The 24,487-nt window shown below is 39.9% G+C and overlaps 1 protein-coding gene across 3 annotated transcripts in view; it reads left to right on the forward strand.

Annotated features, from left to right (window-relative positions):
• The window catches only part of LOC129725720 (uncharacterized), a 500,714-nt gene that overhangs the window by 261,386 nt on the left and 214,841 nt on the right, over positions 1-24,487 (forward strand). For all 3 annotated transcript variants that reach the window (XM_055681833.1, XM_055681835.1, XM_055681832.1), the window contains one exon: positions 17,532-17,652. The gene's annotated coding sequence lies outside the window, so the exon portion shown is untranslated. The remainder of the gene's footprint in view (positions 1-17,531; positions 17,653-24,487) is intronic.

The following is a 24,487-nucleotide window of genomic DNA, read 5'->3' on the forward strand; positions in this document are numbered from 1 at the left end:
TCCAGAGTCTTTCTTTTGTTTCAATTTTTATTTTCAAATGCTACCTTTACTATCCCTTCCGGTAGGTTTGTTGCCATTTCTGTCTCTTCTGGCATATTTAGTACTTATTTTTTATTCTCAAGACCTTACCCCTTTTTTCCCACAGAAAAAAAGTTCTGGCTATGCCACTGTAGTATGCAAGTAAAATAACAAAATAAAATAATTTTCTATACTCGTTGATTACAAATTTGAATAATATTTTTGTGACTCGATTATTCGTAAAATTCGATTTTTCGGATTGAAAATAGTAGAAAATTGTATCCAAGACACGACCGCATAACTGCTATTAAGCGAATTACCGCCGAGCTACAGCTTAATAAACTGTTATATAACACGGGGACGGGACACGAGGCATATGGACGCTAGGCATATGGATGTTAGGCATAATGGATACGAGGCATACTGCCAAAAGACATAACGGACGCGAGGCCGAATGGACACAAGGCCGAATGGACACAAGGCCGAATGGTCACAAGGCCGAATGGTCACAAGGCCGAATGGTCACAAGGCCGAAAGGACGCGAGGCCGAATGGACGCCAGGCCGAATGGACGCCAGGTCGAATGGACGCCAGGCCGAATGGACGCCAGGCCGAATGGACGCCAGGCCGAATGGACGCCAGGCCGAATGGACGCCAGGCCGAATGGACGCCAGGCCGAATGGACGCCAGGCTGAATGGACGCGAGGCCGAATGCGATGTTGTACGATTGCATGAGATCCAATTATGCAGTTCAGGTGTTATTATATTCCTAAAGAGTTTAAGTTGGGTATAATATTTTTCTCGATATCATGCGGCGAAGACGCATAATCGAGGGCAAGGAAACGAGGCGGCACTAAACCGCCGTGGTTTCCGCAGTCCGAGCCGCCCGCCGACCCGCCGTTGGAAGCGGCGGCCTCTCGCACCCATACGACTGATCTACTGGTTTGCTAGGTCTACTTAAACAGAGTTTGCTTCCCTTAGTTAAGTCCGAACGAGCGGTAGCGAGTAAGGACAGCATTCGCTCGAACAGCGAGTCGGCCGAAGGCCGCGAGCGTATTGCTCTTCAAATGACACTTTGAAGGAAATACATGTTATTGAATGCTGTGATGACGATGACGATAATAACACATTCCGCATCACTTCCCCTTGGTCTTGTTGTATCCATTCGGCCTCGCGTCAATTCGGCCTCGCATCCATTCGGCCTCGCGTCAATTCGGGCTCGCATCCATTCGGCCTCGTGTCCATTCGGCCTCGCGTCCTTTCGGCCTCGCGTCCATATGCCTCGTATCCATATGCCTGCCATCCATTTTGCCTAGCGTACTATGCCTCGCGTCCGTATGCCTCGCGTCTGTATGCTTAACGGGGTGTCATCATATAACACAATTGTTCGTTGGGTTGGCATTAACAAATGCTTCGTTGAGAGTCTTTCATTAATGAGCCATAAAGACTACTATTATTTGTTTTTATCAAGTAACTCTTCATTGAATAACTCACATGGATTTTGATTTGTGCAACACGAAATTGTTGAATAACGCAACTGATGCAAATCTATCAACAGCCCAATTTGATAACAAATATTGCGAATAAACTCTTATTCAGTCCCCCCACGATTATGGATCACTTAAGAAGATGTATGAATTCAAAATATCATTTCTGACCAAATACACAATTATCACCAAATACACAATTATGGATCACTTTTGAGAGCGGTTCTAATTATGAGACAATTCGCATCATATTATGGATCAGCATATAAAAAACAGCTTTTAGCAACGAATTCATTCAATAAACTTTATTCAAATTATGTAATTTGAAGAAATAACATATTTCAAATCGTATTAAAGATCCCGCATGGCCTGGTCAAATTTTATGTGGCTTTTGAGGTTGCAATTATATCGAGAGTTCAGGTCTGTCGCTCCCGAAGGTAGAAATGACCCAAGCAACCAAAAGTTCGAATTTTACTTAACAAACGAACTTAGAAGTTCACATAAAGTTCAGATTTAGTTCTGCGGAACTTTCTTGCTGAACAACAGGACTCATTACTTACGAACCGAACTTCATTCTAAATAAAGTACCGTCGATACTTGAAAGCAACTTGAAAGATCATAAGAACCTGCTTGCTCCTCTTCATCGGAACCTTAAAGTTCACATAAAGTTCACACGTGAACTTCAAAACCCCTGGAATTCAAGTTCGGTTAGCATCTTATCCGTACTGTTAAACAGCACGAAAGTTCAAAAGAGCTGCTTGCTCCTCTCTGTTGAAACCAGACTTCCTGAAATCTCGCTCGCACAAAGAAGAGACAGTGTGCTTCGCGCTACTAGTCTCGTTTCTCATTCAGTCGCTTCGTGCTGTGTGCAGCGTGCGAGCGAGAAAACTTACCATTCGTACGAGCCATGTCTCATCGCATGGGAATTTTTATTGCGACGTACACGAAGATATCTCGTCTCTCAACTTAACGAGTGCGGTGCATGGGCGTCGCTTACTTGAGACAGCTTGCGTGCAAATTCTCGTGAGCTCGTCTCGCGAGCTTGCCTCGCATGTTGCTTTGTGCTAATGGTGCGAGAAGGAAATTGATTTTGCGCAGAAGGAAACAGGCAGGGGATTTTATGTTTTTTTCATTTACGGTGTTATAGCAGCATGCATCAAAACACCGTTAGAATTATCAATGATATAACCTAGTTCATTCATTTATCAATTCAAAATTCTATGAATAATTCATCCGACTTTTGTTAACATGAAATAAGAACGTTTTGTTACTATACTTATTATGCTAACGGTACGAAAATGCACCGGATGCAGAGTGTTACGTTGGTTAACAGAAGTGTTCCTTTCGTCGGTTTAGATGTCATTGACTATCTTATGATAGAACTCTGTTTTGTAGTTCTAAGGATAAAAAATGTGGTTTGAAATTACAACATAAGTTTTTCGGGAGTTAAAAATAGTAAAACCATTGAAATTTTTTATATTTTCTAGTACATGTTGATGTTGGATAGAATTTTCGAATTGAGTACACTAAAGTCGCTTTTTATGCAGGGGATATATGCCGCGTAAAAAACCGCGTAAATTCCGGAGTCCGCGTAAAAAAAACCCGCGTAAATTCTGCAATCCGAGTGAAGAGGAACCAAAATCCGCAAGAAAAAAAATACCGCGTAAATTCCGGAATCCACGTAAAAAAAACGCGTAAAAGCGACCTTAGTGTATAGCTATTGCAAATCAGGTTCTGAAGGTTCGTGATAATCTGATCGTAGTAATATAGTTTTATGAATTCTTCCGATTAATACACCTTCAGAAGGGTCTGACGGCATATATCGTATGTAGGTACGGTAGGCAGCCTATACACCAGAGAGACGCAGAGACACTCACCGTTAAGGCAACTGTCAACATCAAAACGGATAACGGCAATGCAAAATTAAACAGCTCGCCCGTTTTGATGTTGACAGTTTCCTTAACGGTGAGTGCTTTGTCATTTCTCTAATATACAGTTTCACTAAGGTACAGTACGGGCGTCTCGCTCAGTTCGTAGTGCGATGAAACATTGCCTTGCGCATCGCAATCCGAACCGAAAGAGAAGCGAAAGAGCAACCTGCAAATTGCATGTGACGTGTCTCGTCTCGTCGCACATGCATGGAAATTCTACGAGCGAGAGAAAGATTTCTCTCGTCGCTTAAAAAAAAACGCGTGCACGGGGAGTCTGGTTGAAACCTTGAAGTTCACATAAAATTACACGTGAACTTTAAAACCACCAGAATTGAAGTTCGGTTTATATTTTATTCGTACTTCTAATCAGCACGAAAGTTCAAAAGAAGCTGCTTGCTCCTCTTCATTGGAACCTTGAAGTTCACATAAAGTTCACACGTGAACTTCAAAACCGGGGAAATTAAAGTTCGGTTAACATCTTATCCATACTTATTTCAGCATGAAAGTTCAGAAGAAGTCTATGTCGTACTCCGTTTCTACTTCAAAGTTCTGCTTCAGGATTAGTGATAAAAATGAGTTTTTTTTTTAAATAATAACGAAAAGTGGTTCATATTATTATGATCGGATATTTTTTTATCTAAATCGGAAAAGGAAAACGAAGCTATCACTTCAATAGGTAATATTTAGGTACATAAAAGCTTTCGATATCTAAACATTTGCATTTGTTGCCTTGTAGAAAATCAATTATAAATTCATTATAAATTTAAAATTATAAATTCATTATTAATTGCATTATGTTTGGAGGTTTGGTTTGGGGGGTATTGGAGGTCCGAAATCATTTTTTAGACACCAAAGAGAGTTCTTTATGCCCAAGGTGCTGGTCGTTTCGACTACGGCAAACGGCATCTATTGGCCGAAAAAGTTTTAATCGATTTTGACTATTTATCATATTTTGTTTATAATGCTTACCAGAATAATTTTTAATAAACGGTTGGAACGAAAATATTGCTTACACAGCCTTTTTCAAATACATTACCAAAAAACTGCAGCAAAATCAAAACAAACTAGAGAAGTGTCAGACGTGAGTTCATATTGCGTTCCGCGTGTACTTTTTTTGAACTTGAAAGTTCGGATAAAGTTCCACGTCAGCCTTTTCTGAACTTCTGAGTTCGCATGAAGTTCCGCGTGTACTTTATGTGAGCTTCCAAGCTGAAAGAGAGGCCCGGTATGTTCCTATCTATGAACAAGTAGGTAACGAAGAGAAATCAGCACATCAACTGAAATCGATGCTGACATCATATAGCGGGAACGGAGCAGGGGTATGATTTTAGGCTTCGAAGAGGAAGGACTCGAGTTCGAAGCTTAGTGTGGTAGTTAGTTGCAAAAAAATCATGAAATTTAATAATAAATAAAGCCAGGCATTATTCTTCTGATCAAGAATTTATCCAGTGCGCGAGGCTTATCATGGAATTGAACTAACACAAATAATAAGAAAGGGAAACGACAATTAAAAAAAAATGCTAGTTGCTTATTTTTATTTTTAATGTTTTGAAGTTTTCTTTTCATGATCGATAGCTTGGCTGATTAGACTATGAAATCTTCTTTTATCCAAACTTTTGGTTACTTGGGGAACCATTGTATACGGTACATCATAACAGTTTCGCGCTTTACTTAGCTTTCCTGTCCCTCGTGCCTTGGGAAAAATATTTTTCAAAGGCTCAGCACTGTATAGCTTCCGTTTGGAGCTTATAAGAAGTTGAGAGGGTGTTTTAAGTGGTGAAAATCACATTTGAATCGGAGTGTTCCATATTTATAGAGAACTATCTTGTCTCGGTCCCTATTATGGAACACTTAGAAAATAACTAGTTTTTACAGAAAAATCGTTATCAACCATCAACATTTTGATGAATCGTGAAGAACTTACCTTGATCTTTGTGTATGAGTTATTTTTTGCATGAGAATTAGCGATTATATCACATATGAACCTTATGAATGATAAGCGTGCTTCTTACGCTGATTGAGAAAAACGGCAAACATTTTGATAGATTCTGGAAGACAATATTTTACGCTTATAAAAAACACATCAATCTAGGAATAAGAACGATGTTTTCCGTGTTCAAAGCTAGCAAATATGGCATATTTTACTGCAAAAATGTTACATGCCTTTGAACCGTTATTTTAACTGAGTTAAACAAATTCAGACACAAAAGTGATCCGTAATTGTGGGAGTTCCATAATTGTGGGGGGAGTGTATTTTGATAATTCGCTTTTTGGTTGGTAAAAATCAGGATGATTCTCGTTCTATTATTTCTAGCCCGCCAATCCCAACAGTTCCGCAACTAGGCACATTGCAGTTGCCAGATGGATAGCTACTCCTGTACCAACCCGCATAATTTACAAGTTCTAGTGACGTTAGCAGCCTTAGCACTGGTTATTAGGGTGGCATTGCGATGTATGGAAAAATCGGAATTAAAGAACCGACCATGTACATTTTGTTCATTTAACCTATGCCAAATTTCAGCTTAATCAGACATGATTTAGGGTTGCCTCAAAGCGCTTAAAGTTTCAGTGTTTTGAGGAATTTAATAGAAAATTGTTTAAGATGCCTCATAAACATTAAAATGGTTTAGATGTGGTTTGGTGAATCATTCTAATGTTTATTAGGCATTTGAAACTAAATTATTAGGGATGTCCATTTTCAAAACATCAAAACTTTGAACACTTTGAGGCACCCCTAAATTACGTCCGATTGAGCTGAAATTTTACACAGATCATTTTTTTAGGTCAATAAACAAAATGCACATGGTCGGTGTTTTGACCATTTTCTTTGCCACCCTACTGGTTATGCGTCTTCTTCTACGTTTATCACCCACGTGGTAGGAACGTAATCACGAGAGACAAGAAGAAAAACGTGAACTGGTACCGATTGCGAAATATAGGGGAACGACGGGCAAGACGGACCATTGCTTGTTTTTCACACCAACTATTTGTTTTCCGGTGAAAAAATTATATACACCCTATATCCACGATAATTTAACCATTTCGAGACACCCTGTGTAACGAATCAACTGTCAAAAGCAAGAAAAATTAGCAAAAAGTGTAGACCAGCTGCAGCGTACTAGTGCGATGTATTTTTTGAGCGATAGAATTTAAGCTTTATTCGGTTGCAAAGATTTAAAAAAAAACTAGTTCCGTTGTAAAATTTATTAAAATAAAGTGTGTTCAAACATTCGTGTGTAGAAAATCAAGTGAATAAACTTATATTTACGAACGGTAGTGATTTGAAAATTTGTTTACCAATTGGGCAAGACGGGTAGTCTTCGGTGCGGGTAACACGGACGACGTTTAAAATGGCGAATTGATACAAATAGAGACTGTTCATTACCTTTGAAGGAATGGTTTATTCATATAAAAGGAAATCACAACGACAATCATGGACATTGACTCAGTTAGAAGCGGACAGAAAAGATATCGAAAACGGTGTCTCGATTCGTGCAGCATCAATTTTGCATAATATTCCCAGGAGAACACTAAAGCAGGTATTAGACGACGCAAATATTTGCTATTTTTGGTACGATTTTTATTTGCACAAAATAAAATCTGTATTGAAAAACAGCAAATATTTGCTTCGTCTAATACCTGCTTAAAAAGAAGAATTGAGTCGCCAGAAATGCCCATGCGAATGGGACCACACAATCCCGTGTTTTCTCCGGAACAGGAAAAAGAATTGGTTCGACACCTTCTAGATCTTGAGCGACGGTTTTATGGTATAACACAAAAGGATGTCAGAAAATTGGCCTTTGAATTAGCCGCAAGAAACCAGTTAAAAAATCCATTTAACAGCGTCAAAAAAATGGCAGGACGAGGATGGATGAATGGATTTCTTATTCGAAACACTGAAATAACGTTCCGAAAGCCTGAAGAAACATCTGCCGCAAGAGCTCGCGGTTTTAATAAACCTTCCGTGTATTCGTTTTTTGACACCCTCGAAGCCGTATTGTAAGAGAATGAATTTCCCCCAGCACGCATTTTCAATGCAGATGAAACCGGTGTCAGTACTGTGAGTAGAAAATAGGATAACCAATTTTATAGTTTTAGTATTTACCTTATATTTTTAGGTTCCACCCAAAAAACTGAAGATTGCTGCGCTCGAAGGAAAGAGACAAGTGGGGTCAATTTCGTCAGCTAAGCGCGGAGAAACAACCAGTGTTATGTTTTGTATGTCGGCTACAGGAGAACATCTTCCACCATTTATGATTTTTCCAAGAGTTCGACTGAATGATGGATTGAAACAAGGAGCACCAAATGGAACAAAGTTTACATGTAATTCTACTGGATATATGCTGCCGGTAACCGCAAGTCAGTCCCATCTGTAATCTTGTCAATTTTGAGTTAGCATCGTATTTTGGCCTAGCTTTGAGTATATTTTCAGATGTACCGATAAAAAATAGTGGTTTGTTCAACAAAAGTGGAAATAAATACCAAGTCGAATTGTCACATTAGGCAAAGTAACCGCAAGTCAGTCCCAGAAGAAAAATAACCGAAAGTCAGTCCCGATTTACAAAAAAAACATGCATAATACAACAGTAAAATAGATGGGGAGTGAAAAAGAGTTCGATACGACCGTTTAGATGAAAATAAGTTATCTAGTAATAATTATCAATTACTGGGATTATTTTTTAGTTTGAATTGGTGATGAATTTATGTGGAGCAATTTTCTGCTAATACGAATTCAAGTCAAATTTTTTTCTTGGTTCACTTTCTCGTTGATCTATCCGCAAAATCTTGAGTATCGAAAAAACTTCCATCAGAATCCAGGGAATCGTACCAAGAAATCTCCAAAGGTGGTGCTCGAACCTCAAATGGAATTGGATCATCTTGACATTTGTTGTCGGATGAACCAGCTGCAGACCGGATAAGCTTTCATCGGTTCCGTACTTCATGAGATTTTCCAACGTCGACATTTCTTAAAAGGTTCTCATGGACATACACTTCCTAACAGCGAAGGATTGACAGTTTTCCACGGCAACGAATAACAATACGTCAACACGCACTATAGTTTCAACATGGCAATGTGACTGACTTGCGGTTACTTTTCTCTTCGGTGTAGAATGTAACGGCAAGTCAGTCACACTTAAGGTTTTTATCATAAAATCGATTATATCAATGGTTTTTACAACGTAATTAGTGCAGGCTAGTATGCAAACTATATTTTAGCATGAATATTGTCAAAATAATTCATCTTAAATAAGTGATAACTGAGCGTGAATGAAATATCTTTCGAAGCTGTTTTCTCGTTTTAACATTTTTACAGATTGGACTGATCTGCGGTTACCGGCAGTATGACAAGCGAAACCTTTCGCGATTGGTTTTGCCATTTTTTGAAATTTACTCAACCATCAAAAATTAATCCTGCTTTGCTCATAATTGATGGGCATAGTAGCCATACTAAAAATCTGGCATTTACTGAAATAGCACGGTCCAATTATGTAACAGTTCTAGTATTACCACCACACTGTCTGTAGTCACAAGCTTCAATAATTGGACGTCGCTTTTTTGGGACCTTTTAAGCAATGTTATGCGGAAGCTGTGGATGCTTATCTGCATTAACATCCTGGAAAATCAATTGGACAATATAACGTGTCAGCATTATTAGGCAGCGCATTCCTCAAGGTCGCCAACACAAGTATCGCAATTAGTGGATTTATGGTCTCTGGAATTTACCCATGCGATCGCACTGTTTCCAGCGATGATGCTTTTGCGCCAGCTAAAGTGACGGACCAGCACGAGGCAACTTCTGATATTAGGTCTGAAGGAAATGTAGTACTGGTAGAACCAAAAATAGAAATTGATGATTCAATCACTCCAGATAGCATGCTTGATTCATCAATAAAATGCAGTCCTAATACTTCATTCACTATCTCACCAGCAACAGTGTTGCCTCTTCCCAAGATCACCGGACCAAGACGCACGAACCGAAGGCGTAAATGCGGAAAGGCTACTGTCATCACTACCGAAGGTTATTGCCAGGAATTAGCTGCAGCCGAGGCTGTAAAGGATATAAAAACGATGAAGAAAACGAACAAACCGAAAAAGCGCCAGAAGTTGGAACCTTTTATGGAAGATGTTCTCTGTGATATGTGCAGAAGGTGCTTCACTGATTACATGGCTGGCTCTGGTTGGAATAAATGCTTAAAGTGCCTCATCTGGTTCCACGAAGCTTGTCAAGAAACATCTAATATTTTCCAAAATTGCCATTGACCGGACATTTAAAGATTGAATATTGTATCGTCGATATCATTTCCATTTCATGAATATGTTTCGTTTTTGTTATTTTGAATAAATTGTTCATTAAATGTTGTAGTTTTGATTTTTTTAAAGTTTTTGTGAATAAGCCGCTGCTTGTTTTTATAATATCAACATATCAATAATTTAGAAATAAATTTGAAGATCTTCGATTGAAAGTAAAAAAAATTAACATTTCATTATTAGAGAGTCATATGATTCATTATCGACATGTGCAATTATTATTTTGTCGATTTTTAAAATGTCGATAGAATCAAAATTTCTCTCGGGTTTCACATGGTGACATGTCGTCCCGCACAGTAAAGCATTTGATAGAGTATATTTCATGCCTGTCCGTCTTACCAGCATTACCGGTCCGTTTCAAATGCACGTTCGATATTAACTGTTTTCGAGACCTTTTTTTAATTCAGAGAAAAATAATGAATTATATGGTCCTCGTTGTGCATGAATACATGGTTTCCTTAAGGTGACCGTCTTGCCCGTTGTTCCCCTACACTTGAATCGCGCGAGAGTCAGTGAGCGAATGATTGATGATATATTGAAACGAACCCGTGCGATTGTACTAAATAGCTACGGATGAGTGGGTGGGGTCACGCACACGGTGTCATGGAAGAAAGAAAAAAAATGCGAGACTGTTAGTTCAATCGTCAAAAAACTCGTCATTAGGATGGCACCGAGAACACGAGCGGACCACGGATAAGCGGCCGTTTAGTCTTCCGGGTCTCTCGTGGGTTCGAATATTAGTACAATCTGGCCATTCGATGTCAAAAAGGCATGGGTTTATTCTCAAGCTCCCCCACCACTTACCTTTTCTTTAGGCTGAAATATATGCAACCTTTGCGTGATTTCGTCTTAACAAAACAATAAGTCCCTCTAACCAATAAACCAGAACCGATAATAACCAATAACCAATAACCAGAAAGACGCACGACGAAACTTCTCCAGGAAATTATAATTGGTGATATTTGGCAGGAGGAAAGAGGCTCGGTATAGTAGATCAGTCAGCGTGTAAAAGGAAGGGTAAAATCGCATTCACCCACAAGTACTGATAAAATAATAAAAAGCATGCCACTTCTCAATGACAGTTTGGCTAATAATATAAGTGCGGGATACAGCAGACACCCGGGCATATCTCACAATAGATCTGCGCTGCGGCAAATCTGCTTGCCACTAGTTAATCCGGTTTTCAGTAAAGCATCCTTTTGCTACAGTGATCGAATGAACTATGAAGACTAAATTGTTTCAAGCTAGCTTTTTATGTGACTGACTAATGACAGTTATACTTCCGGTAGGCGTGTCGTTGTGCTCTCGGGCGAACAAAGCAAAAACAACAACAACAATTCGTTTACAAAGTCAAATCTTTTGCATACTTTATTGTCGGCTGTGCTGGGGAAGTGCTTGTATTACATTATTGCAAGCACGCGATTGGTTGACCCAAATTGGCTATGAACTATTTACTGTAACCTATTTTTATAGTAAACTATTTTCATAAACTAAAGAAACTTGTTCGCCATCCAACGAGGTATCAATGACTAAAATACGTTCAGTGATAACAAAACATTCTAGATCTTTCATTCTATCGTTTGACTCAATTTTGGATATTTTGAAATGGCACCCTATTAAAGTAAGAAGCATCCTACGTCAAAAAAATCGGTACTCCGGATAATCACTGGAATCAAAGAATATAAAAGAAAAATAAACAGCTGAAGAGGTTGATTATAAGACATGACCGCAAGGTAACCCCACTTTGACATAAGTCGAAGTATTTATTTAAATCGGTTTGGCAAAACACTCGATTGAGGTTAATCAATTTAATAGTGTGAAGCGGTAAATTTCAGCATTTTTTTTTTTTTTCAATAATTGACTAGAATTCTTGAAAGAAGCGTTGTTTAATTGGTTAAACTAATGGTTAAAGGTTAAATTAAAGTTGCTGAAACCAGAGCCTGACAAAGTCATTTTCAATTGACAATTATCAGGTTATAGTGACGCTTTGACCTGTCGCTTTCAATTGAAAAGCTTTTGTATCATTTTCGAGCACTTCGTGAGTCACATGACACCCAGTTGAAGCTCATGCTGTGATTCTGACAACTGAAGGGCTTGCAATTGATACAAACGCTTTTCAATTGAAAGCGAAGGTTATCACCATCACTCTCAAATGACGATTCTCAATTGAAAATTACGATGAGCGCTGATGGAGACAGAAGGCTTTCATACAGTACTTCACGCATATATATAGGAAAGAGGGAGGAAATACTGATCGGCACTTGCGTAACGTATTTATTGGATGCCATTGCCGTTCTAACTATGGCTTGCGGTATTAGAAAACTACCATCAAACGACGCGATGCGGTGCTAATTTCAATTGAGACGCTGAAAGAAAGGAAAGAGTCTCGCTCTCCGTCATTCTCTCCGTCGATTGAAATCGTCATAAGTTTCATTCAAAATGATATGAAAGAAGAAAGAGGGAAAGAGAGAAAGAAGTGATTCGTTGATAGAGGTTGACAGTAGCCGGAAGGAATCAAGTGAAAATGAAACTATTCGAATCGAAATGACAGCGCGAGTATATCAGTTTCATTGTTTTGTTTCGAAAACGTAGAGCTCTGGCTGAAACACAGTTATGGATAAAGCACACCTTCACCGTCAAGACAAAATAGCGTGGGAGGAACTGAATCCTGCTCGATGCAAATGTTATGTCAAATTTTAAATTTTAATTAGAGACAAAAACTCATTTGTATTTCTCCAACTGAAAAAATGTAGTTGTATTCAGAAGGACGGCTGGTTTGATTTTTAAAATTTTTACAATATTTTTCCCAGTATTGATATTATTCCGCATACGAAAAAAGACGCGTTTGGTGCCATTTCGTTTTCAGTATAACATCGGTCTTATCTTGAGCAGCGTTTCCCGCAAATTTCAACATTTCTGAAGCAAGATAGTCCATCACAGCCACCAGAACAACAGGTACTCTAGCATCAACGCGCATAATTTCCATTACGCGGCAGTTGATAAATTCGACATACCGGAAATTGAAGTCCAGCATGAGATTTTTTTTAATTTCACTTATTTTCCCTCGGTCTAATTCCACTACTGTTGTGCCATTAACTGACGCCGAGGGAGGCGACTCCGCCCAAGACCTTAACATACGACCGATTGATTAACCGACCGGCGCCAACGGCTTTACATCCTCATATGAAGAATGATCGGTGTCGGCAAGGATTGAATCTCACCAGTGAGGTTAGTTGTGAATTGATCACGCTGCCCAACAAGCCCCTTCCTGTGCCTATCACGAGATGAACGGGACTTTGTCCTTTCCTTGACATTGCCTCTTTTGCCATGATCAGACATTGTTACCTGCAAATCACGCACGATCGTTACAATAGAATAAAAAACCAAATGATACAAAAACAATTTACTCATTCGCAATTAGTAATGAAAACACAGAAAAATTACGGCGGATTGTATCACGAAATAAATAAAACTCTGAGACGGCCGCTACTCTGTTAAAGGCTCGCTGTGTATCGGCCATAGCGCTATTCTGTGCGTAGCTAGGGTATTAAAAGGGTATCCTCATCATATCATCATTCCGCAGTGCCCTGGATCGTACGGAACAGTATTCTAGAGTGGAAGAGTGTAGAAGGTTACACCAATTCATGAAGGTGTCAAACTCTCGCTGGAGGCAGATAGCATCCAGCATGGAACAGATATTTATGTAAATTTTCAAATCGTCAGTGAAGGATAAACGAGGGCATTTAAGTAACTAGTCAACTTCACTGAAGTACAACAGGAAGATTAATGGGCTACCTTGTGGGATTCCAGATGAGGCCAAAAATGCATTTGCTTGAAAATCATCGATTGTCGCAATCAATTTCCGACCGATAAGGAAGGAATGGCAACAACGCTGATGCCAAATCTTTCGAGTTTGGCAATTGATTGATTTTATTAAACGCTGCAAACGATAACGTCAGTTTTAGTGCGATCCGCCAGGTTTTCCGTAACATACGATGCGAGGCACAAGCGATTTAAAGTTGTTGATCTACCTGAGACGAATATGTATTGATCGTCGCTCAGGTTTTGCTTGCAGTGTGACAGCAAAGCCAAACAATTTGGAAATAGCACACATTGACGATATTCACATCCTTTCGGGCGCTTTTTTTTGGTCCGAAAACATGTACTCCATACAGACGAAAATATCCCACCTGAAACGGACAGGTCAAACATAACCTGAAGAGGGGTTAGCAGACTCTCAATATGGTTTTTCAAAAAACGCAGACGGAATTCTATCCGGACCCGATTATTTCAATGATTTCAATATTGAGGCGACTGGAGACATGATTGCTTTGTCAATGTTGAGTCTGCTGAGATTATTCCCAACTTTAAGTAGAATGTTGCGAGCACTTGGTCAGCCGAGATCATGGATGATGAAACCCGTGTGATTGTTCAAAATATCTACGGAAAGACTAACGTCAGAACCAGACAGCGCCACGTACATAATAGAATGAAGAAATATGAAAAAGAGGACGGACTGTGCTGAACAGTGTTTGTAGGTATACGGTCGAATGTTGTAGTACATCGCGAACGCGAAGTACATCAGTTTTTCGGCAATCGTAACACCAATAAGCAGACTTCCGTACGTTCACTGTGGCTACGAGAGCTTTTCAAGCACGCTGGGTCCGAAGCTAAAGCTAAACTGAAGCTGTTACGAGATACACTATCTCGAAGTAGATTGTTTCATTCTTTCGGCCTCCTCATCGCCACAAGCACTCACTTCTTGAAGCAATGTTGAGTTTTCGTACCTTACAAATTATGAAATGTATGAACTACATTAATTTTAAGTGTGTTCTATATTAAATTTAAGTGATCAAAAAGTAACGTCATTTGATGGGTCATTTAGCAATATTTAATACAGAAGGCTTACCTCCAGTTTCATGCAACGATACAATTCGAAGAAATCATTTCTTTGAATTTGTTAAACAGCGTGGGTGGAATTGAATTCTGATTTGAGAAAGAAAATTGTTTCAAAATGAGTCTTCACACCCTTATTAGCAACATTTTGCGGATGGCAGAAAACTACCTCAAATGAATAATTTTGAGGCACCAACAAATGTTATTGGTGTGCTACAATAGTGACACAAGCAAGTTTGGTAATTTATCGTCATTACGGATTTTCATTTGCCGTTGGCAAGCAAACAACACATATTACAATTGAACAAACTAGAGGTGGGAAAAATAATTCCCTACAGTGGGTGGATCAGAGCGGTTTCTAACTAAAAGGTGGGCAGCTCACTCGCTCATACATGTTTTTTTTTTCGATCAGTAGAACTAGCACAAAGAGACGTCATTCCTTGATAGTTTTCAATTAACTGCTTTGTACCCTTTTTGAACACTGGAGACATTATCGATTTTTTTTCATTCAGAAGGAAACATTCGAAATGCTTAGAATTTTAAAGAACAGAGCTACAATCTCCTGCATGCACCTTTTCTTGGCTCAGGTGAGAATGAAAATTTTAATTTGCGGATGTTACGAGTGAATACATGCTACGAGCACACACACAACCGCAGCACCAAAATGGCTGGAAGTGATCGTACCAGATCCGGACAGATTCACTAACATGTTCAGTAATGCTGCAGACATATTTGTATGACGGTGCTTCCCACATAGACGGAATATTCAAAATCTAGCGCTGTAAAAGATAATCTCCAATAAAATGTTCCGCCGAAAGCGCTGCGGCTTTCCGCAGCTTAGCTTGCCGGAAAGACACTGAAAACTACTGACGTAAACCACGATTTTGTTTGGAAATTATGTGCAATATCATTTAAATCTGCGTGTAATATTATGGAATCTTCTATCTATGAAGTTTTTTTACTGTGTAGATATAAAAAGAAAGTGCAAACAACCTACAAACAGCCTCTAATCCTATTTCACTGAAAAATTTTTTTTAACAACTTGATGTCTCGAGCTTGTTCGAAAAGTTAAAAAAAGTTAAAAGTTTGAAATTCCTTCCTGAATTATTAAATAACTTGCAGTTGAAACTCACATAAACCTGATGTCTCGAAGGAAAACGTGCTTCTGATAATATCAAGAAACAACACGACAAACGACCATTTCCTAGTTGCAATGTAGCACCGTGAAAAAATATATTTCATACCCATTAGAGCAAGAGCACAGTAGAGAATTGATAGAACCGATAAAGTTTGTCACCGATTGACAATTACAAGTGGCTCGTACAAGTGGTTTTGCACTGATAAGATAGTTGAGGGTTGCAATCGAAGAATTGTGAAAGAAAGTAATAAAGAAGCCGGGCATCAAATTGGTTTTCTTCCAAGCAGACCAATAAAGCTGTAACACCCGTCACTGATTGGACATAAATTGGTATTCGCATAAATACTGAAAAGTAAATTCTATTCTAGATCAAGTCGTAGGTACTTTTTCTTTTACACTTCGGGTTATGTTTTCTTGCGATTTACTTTTCGAACGATGCAGCGGCATGTGCTGCTACTGCTACTCGTTGTCGTTTGTTATCAGCCAGCGTCGCGTCGTCGCTGTTCAGACAGGCAAATCAAAATAATTCCAAATAAAATTAATGATAGCAATCATTTTGCGTTTCCGTCTCACCTTCAACCGATATCAATACCAATAAGTATGGATACGTATCAGGTTATCTTGAGGAGCAATCAGTGTCGTGCCGTGAGTAGGGAGCGCACTCAAAGTGAATTAAATTTTCCTGTGTTGCTTCCTAGCCGGTTTCGTCCAGTTAAGTGCCGTCTTCCATGGGCGATATTGTCGGTTTTGTCCACTGGGCGATGACCATCGGACCAATCTGGGTCGGGTTGTCATCTTGTTGTGCTGACCTCAATAAACCTCCTCCTTTTTTCAACATTTAACTTTATTAATATTCAATAATATTTGTGAAAAGTTAGTAGTCTTTTCACAAACCCCTTTTAGACGTACACGTGATTCAGGACCGACCTCTAAAATGACAAATTCATTTACTAATTAAAACTAATTATTGATGCACTGGTCTCATTATAATGAACCGAAGCTAATCGGTATAACATGACTTAATGATAGCTGCCGTGTATATGGAAACACAATGACAAATTGTTCCGCATTGCATCAAACCGCAGCCTGAGAAATCAATAAATGGCGAGCTACAATTTCAAACCCCAGAGAGCCTGCCAGTGAACCGACCGCCATCAGCACCACAAATGATCTCTCCGTGACCTTTCCATCTACCGAATGCTTACCAATCGATACGCAATTGCCCCGTAGACCGGCGTTGAGTCATGTTATTTTACCAATTGTCAGCCCCGCAAACAAAATATTTACATACAGTCCGTGGCAACCCGATCCGTTGTGATCGAGATTCCATCTTGCACCGTGTAAACACAAAACTGAAATCGTACCACTAGCAACTGTTGGAAGCGATTCGGGTACGCTGTCCGCATCAAACCGAACCAAACGGACCAAACAACCATCGAGGAAGCTTCCGATGAATCATTAAACATCGGAATCGGTAAACAAATAAAACCCGAAACTGTCCAGATTGGCGCTTGTTTTCGCATTCCACAACACCTCCCAAGCCGGCTGCAGTCAGTTTGGCTAAAGTCGAATTCGCAAATGACCGTACCTGTGCCCTGTTCGTCTCAATATCTAAACCATCCACACAAACGAACGGCGGCACCGAAGCCAACTCTTTTCGAGCAACAGTTTGCACAACGCAAAACAATACATTATCAAACAATAAACAACTGTCGCTCTGACCCACCCCACACTTTTGTTTGTTTATTTCCAGACATCAGAAGTTGTCGAACGCGTGTCGTCTTCCCGATGTCACCAGCAGCAGCGCGAACGGGATAGTTCCAGATCACCTGCACCAACACCAGCACCCCCATCCACGCCACGGAAAATCAAAGGTGAGGTGTGAGTTCGAATCAATTTCTGCTCGAGTGATGATGATGATGATGATGGTGATGATTTGGTATGTCTGGTTGTGGCACGTGGAAACTCGTAAACAGAATAGAAGCAGGCTCGGCTTCGATTGTTTTGCCATTTGTTTTTTATTTTGTTTTTCAGCAGAAATCCAGATGTATTTTAACCAAAATAATGTTGATCAACAAATGTATTTCAATCAAACAAATCTATATCAACAAACTTCTTGTTCAAATGATTTAGTAAATGCCAAATTTTCAGTTGGTTTACGAATATAAACGGATAAATTTGGTGTGACCAATTATAATTAAATGACATTTAAAAAGAATCGAAAAATTTGAACTTTTAATGAAAATATTAATTGCGCAATTGCAAATTGATTTATGGACTAATTTCAACATTATTGGCATTCATAGTATCCCAAATATTTTCAACATTTACGACATTTGTGACATTTTTGAAATTGTTTATATTTTTGACATTTTTGACATTTTTAACATTTTTGACATTTGTAATATTTTTGACATTTTTGAAATTTTTGACATTTTTGATATTTTTGACATTTTTAACATTTTTGACATTTTTGACTTACACTAAGGTCGCTTTCATGCAGTTTTTTTACGCGGATTCCGGAATTTACGCGGTTTTTTACGCGATTTTTTTGCACAGCACGTATCCCCCGCGTAAAAAGCGACTTTAGTGTATTTAACATATTTAACATTATTGAAATTTTTGATATTTTTGACATTTCTGACACTTTTGACATTTTTGACATTTTTGACATTTTTGACATTTATGACATTTATAACATTTATGACATTTATGACATTTATGACATTTATGACATTTATGACATTTATGACATTTATGACATTTATGACATTAATGACATTAATGACATTTATGACATTTTTGACATTTTTGACATTTTTTACATTTCTTGACATTTCTGGCAGATTTTACAATATTTGACATTTTTGACATCAATAAAACAATTTTACATTCTTAACATTTTTAGCATTTTTGACATTTTTAACTTTTTTGACATTTTTGACATTTTTGTCATTTTTGACATTTTTGATATTTTTGATATGTTTGACGTTTTTGACATTTTTTATATTTTTGACATTTTTGGCAGATTTTACAATATTCGACATTTTTGACATTTATAAAACAATTTCACTTTCTTAACATTTTTGACATTTTTAACTTTTTTGACATTTTTGACATTTTTGACATTTCTGACATTTTTGACATTTTTGACATTTTTGACATTTTTGACATTTTTGACATTTTTGACATTTTTGACATTTTTGACATTTTTGACATTTTTGACATTTTTGACATTTTTGACATTTTTGACATTTTTGACATTTTTGACATTTTTGACATTTTTGACATATTTGACATTTTTGACATTTTTGATATTTTTGACATTTTTGACATATATGACATATTTGACATATTTGACAATTTTGACATTTTTGACATTTTTGACATTTTTGACACTTTTGACATATTTGACATATTTGACATTTTTAATAACTTTTTTGACATTTCTGACATTTTTGTCATTTTTGACATTTTTGATATTTTTGACATATTTGACATTTTTGATATTTTTGACATTTTTGGCAGATTTTACAATATTCGACATTTTTGACATTTATAAAACAATTTCACTTTCTTAACATTTTTAGCATTTTTGACATTTTTAACTTTTTTGACAGTTTTGACTTTTTTGTAATTTTTGACATTTTTGTCATTTTTGACTTTTCTGACATTTTTGACTTTTTTGACATTTTCGACATTTTTGACATTTTTGACATTTTTGACATTTTTGACATTTTTGACATTTTTGACATTTTTGACATTTTTGACATTTTTGACATTTTTGACATTTTTGACATTTTTGACTTTTTTGACTTTTTTGACATTTTTGACATTTTTGACATTTTTGACATTTTTGACATTTTTGACATTTTTGACATTTTTGACATTTTTGACATTTTTGACATTTTTGACATTTTTGACATTTTTGATATTTTTATATTCACGATGTCAGTATTGTAAACTGTTTCTCCTAGAAAGCCCTAAAAGTCGTTCAAAGACAGTTTCAAGATGAAAATTAAAATTAAAAAGTTAGAGCGCAAATAGAGTTAGACTTTGTAGTCCTTATTCTAAAATATTCTTAAATCATTTATTATTTATTTACACTAGTTGAATCAATTGTTCAAGAACCAGCGCACAATATTGCAGGTTTCAAGAACTACTGCATTTTGTATGCTGTTTAGCTCTTCTCGTAGGGCAAGGGAACGATTCCGGTTGCAGGAATAACAATCGGAACTATACGGGTCTTCTCCAGATGCCACATCTTCTTCAGCTCCTCCGCCAGATTGTGGTACTTTGTAATCTTGGCCGAGAATGTTGACTTAATATTATGGTCCCACAGTACAGCCATATCGATAAGCGTCACTCGCTTGATCCTTTTGTCGTGGACAACAATATTAGAAGGGTTGGCACGAATTAGGACATCCGTTATGATCTCACGATCTTAGTACAGCTTGATGCAACTATTCTCCAAGACCGGGACTGGCAGGTACTTATAGTAGGGTTCTTACTTTACTTGACTTGCTTTAACAGACTGATTATCGATCCAAGGCCGAATCCAGAATCACCAAGCCACTCGGTCTTGAGCTGCTATCCTACAATCTCCTTCGACATCTATTTCGCGGACATCCTCGACGACAACCGTGTTTTATCCGCTTGACTATATCCGCCGATTTGTACGTCTGGTACACTTCATGGTTCATGCGTCTGCACCAAACACCATTTTCTAGTTTGCGGCCAAGGAATGCAAAATCCTACGCTCAAAAACATCAAGAGCTCGCCGATCGGCCTCTTTCAACGTCCATGCTTCATGGCCGTAGAGAACCACGGATTAGTGTTATGTAGGGTGCAGGTTTAGTACGGGTTTGCAAACTGTGGGACCTCAGCTGGTTACGCAATCTGTAGAAGGCCCTCCCCGCCTTTTTATCTCACGGCTTAACTCGTTGTAACATGTCACTAGTGTACCCAGGAAAATAATTTCGTCGACTACCACCAACATCCGTCGGACTACCACACTCTCCACCAGCCACCATATATTTCGTTTTGGCAGAGGTTATGATGAGCCCTATTCTCGCAGCTTCCCTCCTGAAAGGTTCGAAGGCCTCTTCCACAGCTCTACGGTTGATACCAGTGATACTGATATCGTCCGTAAAACCTAGAAGCATGTGAGACATTGTAATGATGGTCCCGCTTCTTTGCACGTCAGCCCTCCGTATAGCACCCTCCAATGCGATGTTGAACAATGAGTTTGACAACCCGTCTCTCTGCTTCAAACCACCTAGTGTCGCGAAGGAGTCGATATAACAGCGGCTATGCTGACGCATGATGTAGAACCTTCAAGGGTGGCACGTATCAGCCTAATTAGTTCTGTTTTGAAACCATGTTCGAGCATAATTCGCCATAACTCATTTCCCTTAACTTTATCGTACGCTGCCCTAAAGTCAATGAACAGATGGTGAATCTGCTAGATGAATTCTCGAAATTTATCGAGAATCTGTCGCAAGGCGAACATTTGGTCCGAAAACCACATTGATATTCGCCAACAAAGGTCTCCTGCTACGGCCTCAGTCTATGGAAGAGAACATGGGAGAGAATTTTGTAAACGGTGTTGAGTAGCGTTAAGCTCCACTAATTACTACAGTCCAGGTTGTGGCCTTTCTTGTAGACCGGACATATATGGCTCTCCAATGTAAAGCACGATACAGCTATTCGCTTCCGAATTTGAAGACTTACTCTCTTCACCTCGTCCATAGATGGTGGGTCCACAGCTTTGCCATCATCCTCAACCACCATTCTGCTCCTTTCGACTACGCTGTTTTCTTCACCATTCAACAGCACACTAAAGTGTTCCTTCCAACGCCTAGCCACTTCCGTTCTCCCTATCGCCGGTCCTCTAAACGACCTCTCGTCTGTAACGTCTGAAAAGTGCCGACTATCAATCAGAACATGGTCGATCTGAGATCAGGCCTCTCCATTCGGGCGCTTTCAGGTGTGCTAACGTATATTCCGACGTTCAAAATAAGTGCTGCAGCGAAATTGACAAGCCTCAGGTCTTTCGTAGTAGAGTGGACGTTTTCTCTACCAATCACGGGGCGGTCTCCTGCCCGACCTGCGCGTTTGCATCCCCGATGGCGATCTTGATGTCGTGTCCTGGGCACTCATTATACGTCTTTTCCAGGAGCTCATAGGACTCCTCTTTCTCTTCAAAAAATTCTTGATGGGACGCAGCTGGGGGACGTTGGGCGGATTCGCCGACTTCGGTACCACATCGATATTCAGCCGCTCCAGCCAAATCTGACCAGAACACCGTGTCTTCGCCCTTATGGTATTTCTTGATGAACGACGCAACTGCTGGCAGGCACTTCATAGAATAAAATTTCCCCGGAGCGAAAGAAGAGCGGCTATGACATCCCCTTCTCGCTGATTGTCAGCCACAGCAGCTTGGGAAACTTGGTGCGTGAAATAAATTTCACCTCGGAGTTAACTTCCTTCGTGGGAGAAGTGAAATACGAAGTACCCTGCCAATCATTGCCATCCAGGGTGAGATAGGTCTCGTCGTTTATCATCACTGCCACGTCGCGATTCGCCGGGAAAATCGACTTGAACATGTTATTCAACCGCTGTCGCTGCGTCAATGCCTGCAGCTCCGAGACTAGTGAACGGGACTGCCGCTTCCTGACATGTATGTCCATGTTCTCCAGATACTTTTTCACTGTTTTATCGCATGCACCAACCTCCCGGCCAAGTGCACGCAGCGATGTAGCTACTTTTCCCTCGGTCTTCTTCTTCAGCATCCTTTGAAGCATCTTGACGCTCATGGTTCCTATGTTCCTATGGCTCCTAATCATGGGTTACTATGATTGATGATGCATGAGTAGTTTCGTCAGTGACATTAAATTTACCAACCACTTATAATAGCGTGGTTGGCAAATGGCTGGATACGTGTAACTTGAGGCCCTACTGTCCACCACCTCTGTTCAGCAACTTCTATCCCAACCTCCACGTGGTGCTGACCGGAATACGAGTAACCTTAGCGGAGAACGGGTAACCAACCCCCGGTGGAAAGTATGGTCGTATGCTGACTGGGAAAGGGGTCATACGCGACTGTATCCCCATAGGGGCGGCGTACAACAGCGTCTGGCCCGGAGCGGGCGGCTGAATTATGGAATGCTGTATCCCGCCAGCTACACCCAAGATGGCAGCCCCATCAGCAGGATGTAGGTATCGCGACCCTGGTAGCATACCAAAACCTTTCTTCAACCACGAACAACGCTAGGCTACAAACACGGGAAAAGATCAAGGTAAACTATTGGAAATTGGGTACTTGGAACGTTCGATCTCACAATGAACCGGCGCGGGCTGGCATGCTTGCTCGAGAATTACAGCGGCAGGTAGTCGAAATCGCAGCGATTCAGGAGGTTCGGTGGCCAAATTTCGAAGAAAAGGAATTCCGTGCAGTAGACCCTATTGCACGCACTTCTTTCAAGTACCACATCTACTACAGTGGCGGCAAAGCAGCGGAGCGGGGCGTGGGTTTCGTAGTGCTGGGAAATCGGACAACAAGAGTCATCCGGTGGAGGCCCGTAGATGACCGTATATGCGTTTTGACCTACGCACTGACAAACGACAAATCCGATGAAGTCAAAGATGACTGTAGTCATAGGGTACTGATTGACGGTCGGCACTTTTCGGATTTTTTTTTCACAACATTTATTTGATACGGCACAATACAAATTAACACTTTTCGATTGTTACTGAGCTAGGTCTTTTCGGGGAGCAAACATTGACTCTGGCCATTATCTCGTCGTTTGTAAGATCTGCGCACGGTTGTCGAACGTGCTGAAATCTCGCACAGAGAGGACAACGCGTTTCAACATTCAGCGGTTGAAAGCTGACGGCGTGGCAGTAGAATATGCCATAAAGCTGGATCAACAGATCGCAGAACAGCAGGAGGAAGGAGTGGAAGACATAATTGGGCTGTGGAGCAGTATCCACAGCGCCAAAGTGGTATGCGGACAATAAGGTCAATTTCGTGCCGAAAATGTTCAACCCTCCTAACACTCCGGAGCTCCGCCCCATCGAAAAGTACTGGGCAATTATGAAGCAGCACCTCTGAAGAAAGTATGGGTCTACATGCAAAAAACGACTGCGAGAGAGGTGGTAGGTACGACGCGTGGAAGACAGCCTAATAGCTGGTTCGATGCCGAGTGCCAGAGAGCGACAGATGTGAAGAGCCGTGCCAGGAGCCGCATGCTCACTGTGGCTACGCGTCAGAAAGGTACTGGGTGGCAAGAGCTGCCGAAAATAGAACCCATCGTCGGAAGAAGCGCGAGTACGAGGAGCAGGTGCTCGTCAGCGCAGAGGACAGCTATGCTCAAAACGACGTGCGGAGATTCTATTGAACTGTCAACAGAATCAGAAGCAGGAACTTCCCTGTGCCGGTCATGTGTAATGACAAGGTTGCCGTCCTGCTTACTGATAAACCGACGGTTGCAGCTAGGTGGAAGGAGCATTTCAGGTGCTACGAAACGGTGAGGAGTCGGATGAGTAGAGCAGGAACAGGATGACGATTATGAGTGACGAACAAGCTGTGGAGCCACCAACACAGGAAGAGGTGAAAAAGGCGATTAGTGAGCTGAAAAACGGCAAGGCCCCTAGGAAGGACGGTATCCCGGCTGAACTTTTAAAAGCGGGAAGCGAGCGGCTGTA

This window comes from Wyeomyia smithii, chromosome 2, assembly GCF_029784165.1.
Source record: "Wyeomyia smithii strain HCP4-BCI-WySm-NY-G18 chromosome 2, ASM2978416v1, whole genome shotgun sequence".
NCBI classification, from domain to species: domain Eukaryota; kingdom Metazoa; phylum Arthropoda; class Insecta; order Diptera; family Culicidae; genus Wyeomyia; species Wyeomyia smithii.